The following is a 6,000-nucleotide window of genomic DNA, read 5'->3' on the forward strand; positions in this document are numbered from 1 at the left end:
AGGATTGATCTGTAAGATTAACAACTAAAGGAAGATATATATCATTTTTTATTTTTAAATACTTCTTTGGACAGGGGTTGATGATTTTATAACTATCTATAGGCTTCCATTTCTTTATTTTTTTAACAAATGAGATAATATTTATAATGTACTTAGCACACTATTTGGCACATAACAAATATTGTATAAATGTTAGTTATTTTATTATTTGTTATTCTTATTCTTATTATTATCCAAAAATAATGAGGGCAGATTAAGGTATCCAAATTCTAAATTTGGGATTCTATGGTACAAGGATTGTTTGCTAACCTATCCCTTCAATTCCCACCACTTGGGACAAACACTATACACTATAAAAATTGAAAGTTGATATACACCTCCTCCCTACACTGCCACCCATTGAAAGCTAGAATATAACTCATTTTTTTTTGCCTACATATTCATCTTTCAAGCCAGGAGGAAAGCTTGGCCATGCAAATACCTTCATGGATTTTGTAAGGTGGCCAGTGTCTGCCTCACAATATACAATAGCATCATAGACTTAGATAAGGAAAGGAATTTAGAGAATACTTAATCTCAACTTCTCATGTTTATAGATGGAGAAAATAATGTCAAATATATATAATCATAAACATTTATTAAATACTTACTGTTTGCAACATATTGTTTTAAAAATTAAGAATGCAATCAATCCTCTCCCCCCCAAAAATCCCACCCAATTCCTGCCCTCAAGTGGCATATATTCTCAGGGAATTATTAAACATCAGCCAGGCAACAAATGATAGCATCAGGGTTCTAATGCAAGTCCTTGAACACAAATCTATAATTCTTTCAAATATGTCACACTGCCTGTGATATCTCCCCAAAGACTGAATATCCAGAAACAGTGGTGACAATGAAGGTGAAAAATAGTGTCCAGTGTTTCTGGCATTGATTGACTTGCCAGGTGGTCTGATGCAAATATCATCTAGACATTTAATCTTGTGAATTTTTTTTCTTTCTCCCCCCTCCACCCCAAGCACATGGCCAGAGTGAAGGTACAGCTGCACCCTACTGAAAACAAAAGGATTTAATGAGAAACTACACAAATGGAAAAGTTTAGAAAAATGATACCCACTGCCTTTAGTATGTCCACATGTTGGCATAAATCCAAACGGTTGAAATGGAAAGCTAAAGAAACTACTCATTCATTTCCCACGCTCCCTCACTGCATTGCATCACTGCCTAGAATGACCTCCTTCTTCCATGCCAATTGATAATTTGGGCCCTCGTGCAAATCAATGCCAGAAGTGGGATCATGCACTCTAAGTACTCCTGGTATAAATACTAATGGAAAAATAACCTTTTTGTGAATTACTATGTGGTAATTCTCTAGAAGCCAGGGAGGTGTGTTACTTCAATGAACCTTTCATAAGTGTTGAAGCAGAGTAATCCTCCTTTCTCCTCCTACCTCCACTAAAATAACTGCCTTCATCCACAGAGTGAACTTACTTAGTAATAATAACAAACATTTATACAATCTTAAGATTTGCAAAACCATTTTACTCTGACATGTTTCTTAATTTTTCTTATGTAATTATTCTTATTAAAAATCATTATAGTTGCTTAATCTTTATTTCAATTGACCTTTATGAGACTGTTTAGCAGAAGACTATGAATAGTAATTGCCATCCCAAGCCCACTCCAGTCTTCTTATCTATCACAGAATTAAATATTATAATGATTAATTAAATTAGTAAGTCCTCAAGCCAGAGATTTTGAAGTTTATTCTTAATGGAACACTCTGTTATTCAATGAAAATAACCAGGCCAAAATTAAACAAAGAAACAAGAGAAAAATGTTTACAAGGCCTCAAAGAGCAGGAATCAAAGACAAACACTGACTTCCTTCACAGGTAATCTTCAGGAATTATTATTAAGCAGTTTGTTAAGTCATTATGAAGAAAGCTAAATAAACCATTTTAAGAAGGTGACACATTATTGCTTTGGGAACTAGTCAAAATTAGAGAAATTATAGATGAGTGAAGTAGCTATTTCTGCATAGTTAGAAAGTGACTTCAGAAATAAGATTATGCCGACTTAGAGAATTGAGAATGAATACATTATTTTTATAAGAATTTGAATAATCAGTAAAACGTTATAGTTTTTGATCAGTCAATACGTATTCCCTTTGTAAAAGCCCCTAGGATATTCCTGCAACTGTGCCAAGTACTAGGGATCCAAAGGTCTAAATATAAGTCCATTTCCAAATGGAACTTGCATTCTAGAGGGGTGGAGGAGTAAGAAGAGAATAACATTTACATATATAAATATAAATATATATATATATATATATGTATTTATATAATGTGTGCATAAAGTAAATATATAAAATATGGATAGACAAGAAATACAAATTAATTTGGGATAGAGGGAAATTAGGAACAGAGATCAACAAAAGCATCATATAAGAGGTAGTGTTTGAGGTGAGGCTTGAAGAAACCTAATTTTTTCAATAGGGGAGGTAAGGAAGGAGGATGTTTTTGCATGTGGTAGACACATCATGTTCAATGCCATAAAAATGAGAGGGAGAAAATACAATGTGTCAGCAACAAATATAGTTTAGAAGGACTATAGTGTGCATTGGAAAATAATAATATTCAACAATGTTGAAAGGGTGGTTAGACCCAGGTTGTGAAAGATGAAATATCAAGAGAAAGATTTTACATTTGATTTTAGGGTTAATAAGGATTTAATAAAATTTATTGAGAGGGAGAGTGAAATGATTTCATACCTGTGCTTCAGCACTTGATTGAAGGATGGCTTAGAGAGGAGAGAGTCATGAAAGATTTTGTGAGTGGAAGGAAGGCAGATCTCTCTAGGGAAAGAAAGAGTCTTAGAAAAGAAGGCAGTGCGAGGAATAAGTATCAAGTGCCTACTATATGGAGAATACTGTTCTAGGCCCTGGAAATAATAAAGACAAAAAAGTGAAATCTCTGTTCTCAGAAAGCTTCCATTCTATCAGAGAACAGAATTAAATCTATTTACGACATTATAAATTTCAGATGTGTATGAAACCCAGTTCTAGATATGTAACAGGCAATTGGTGATGCAGAACACAAGTTCAGCATAGAGACCAGAGTTGTCTATGTAGATCCAATTATAAGCTATATAATCTATTTTCAGCCTTGACATATTGTGTAAAATAATGTGTATACATTTTAAGAATGATATCCATAAGCTGGAGGATATTTAATGAAGTGTTACAAAGCAGAGACTTTAATTTGTGCCATTGCATATTATTTGAAGTTATTAATGATGAGCAGTCCAGAGAAAAAGAAGGAGGAATTATGATAATTGTTCTGAACTATTTGAGGGTGATCATATGACTCAGAAATTTTATTTGTTTTCTAGCTTTAAAGAAGAAAACTAGGTACTACTGAACGTATATTCCAAGAGAAAAACAGTGTTTCTCTGTGTGTGATGTAAAGAAATAATTTCCTAACAATTACAACTAACTCTTTGTGAAATGGGATGTGGGAAGATAATGAATTCTCTCTCAATGGGGTTCTTTTTTTTTTTTTTTTTTTTTTTTTTTTGTTTTGTTTTTTTACACCAAGTTTGGTGGAGTCACCAACAAACCTCAAAGAAATATATGCCAACTATATTCAATATACAATACAGCCACGGTCACACACTACCCACAGTGAGGTGCCCCCTCCTCCCACCTGCCACTCCCACTCAAAGGAGAGACAATAACATCCATTCCAAGTAAAACAGTGCCTTTGTATCTGAAAGAAAATTAAAAATAAAATTTAAAAAGAACAGAAAAGAAGTCAGAAAGAAAGAAAAAAACAAAACAAAACAAAAAAACAAAGGTGGAAAGGAACTGACTTTGGTTGGTAATCTCGCTCCCAGGCAAGGCCTCCACACACAGGTGCTACGATGACTACCTCACTCCAAATGGCCATGGACACTCACACACCTCCTCTGGACTATTCCCTTTTTCACAAGTGAACACTTACAGAGAACGGCTCTCGGTTAAAGGCTCGAAGGGGATGAGGGCAGGGTAGGACTCTGTTCAAGGCAAAGCTAGTGACTAGGGACTTTAGGCAACTGGGCACTGGTTCCTACTGTCATTTCTCCTCCCCTCCTCCCCCAATCCCAACAACATGGGTGGAACTTCTGCTCTCTATGGGCTACCTCTGCAACCCCTGGTTTTATAGTGTGGGGTAGAGATAGTAGTAGCTGATACCAAGAAAGGAGACAGGGTCCTGGGTGGGGCTCCTCTAATGGTTAGAAAACTGGTAAAGAATGTCATAATCTGGATATACTGTTAATACGTCTGGCATAGAGGACGACCTCATTCATGCCTAAGAACCACCTGGTCCAGCACTTGCTTGAGGTTGGGTATGACTTCAGTGTGTGCAGGGGCTGGGGAAGTCCAATGGTAAGGAGGATTCTGCTGATCCTTGGCTGACAGACCCACAATGGGTGAAACATGCACAAGGGCTGGGCCTAAGGGACACCCCCTCCCAGCCACCATCTCAATGGGGTTCTTTAAGAAAAGGTTGCATGACCTCTTACCAGGTATGCCAAAAATGTTATAATGTTGCAAATATAGGTTGGACTGCATGGCCACTGGTGTCTGTTGCAACTCACAAATGCTGGTTAGCTAGACAAATGCCTGTGATGCTCAGAAACATTGTTTGCTTATATTCCTGTGCCAGTTTATTCTGGTACCTAAACTGAAACCTAGTTAAAGTTTAGGACTTTTAGAAGCAGTATTGTCTTCCAACCCACAATAATGCTATTTAGTAAACTCTGTTTTTGTTTATGAACTTATAAAGCTAAAATCCTAGTCAGTCAATCAAATTGATTTGGATTGTGTAGTTAACCAGTGAATTAGACCACTTATGTTCTTACACTTTTCTTTTCTTTTTTTTTTTTTAATTTATCTGTCCTTCTAAATCTGAACTGTTTTCTTTCAGAGACACCATCATTCTTCCAGGCACCCATATTCTAAACCCAGAGTTATATTTTTTGCAATTCTCTCTTCCTCACCCCTCTCATTTAGTAAGTTAACAGATCCTGTTGATTCTTTTTTTTTTTTTTAATATATCACACCCATCTGCTCTTTATTCCTCTTGGACCAGTATCTCTTTACAACTTTATCACCCCTGGACTGTTTCATTACTCCAAAAGTTTTAAAGGCCCTAATTTTCTTTTTTTTTTTTTTTATTTAAAATTTTTATTTAATATATACAAGTAACTTTACAATTTAACAATTGCCAAACCTTCTTGTTCCAATTTTTCACCTTTTTCCCCCCTCCCTAAAATTAAGGTTGACCGTAGTGTTAAAATATATTAAAAATATAAATTAGATCACAATAAGTATACATGACAAACATTATTTTGCTGCTTAAAAAGAATCAGACTTGAATTATTGTAAATTAGCTTGTGAAGGAAATCAAAAAACGGTGTGTGGCATAATTATAGGGATTGGGAATTTTCAATTAATGGTTTTTAGTTCCCCAGAGTTCTTTTTCTGGGTATGGCAAATTCCAGTTCATTACTGCCCATTAGAAATGATTTGGTTGATCCTTTAATTTGCTGAGGATGGCCTGACCCATGGGAACTGGTCATCAATAGTATTTTTAGAAGTATATAATGATCTTGGGTCCTGTTTTTTCAGCATCAGTTCGTGTAAGTCTCCCAGGCCTTTCTGAAATCATCCTTTTGGTTTTCTTTAGAACAGTAATTTCCATAATTTTTAACCCTTTTATTCAGCCATTGTCCAACTGAATGGACTATTTCCGGTTCCAGTTTCTGGCCACAAAAAGGGGCTGCCACAAACATTCGTGCCAACAGGTCCCTTTCCCTTTCTTTATAATCTCTTTGGGATATAATCCCAGTAGTAAACTCGGTCAAAGGGTATGCCGGTTTGATAACTTTTTGACATAGATCCAAAACTACCTCCAAAATGGTTTGGATTCGTTCAAACTCCACCAACAATGAATCA

This window comes from Sarcophilus harrisii, chromosome 2 (genome assembly GCF_902635505.1).
Source record: "Sarcophilus harrisii chromosome 2, mSarHar1.11, whole genome shotgun sequence".
Lineage (NCBI taxonomy): Eukaryota > Metazoa > Chordata > Mammalia > Dasyuromorphia > Dasyuridae > Sarcophilus > Sarcophilus harrisii.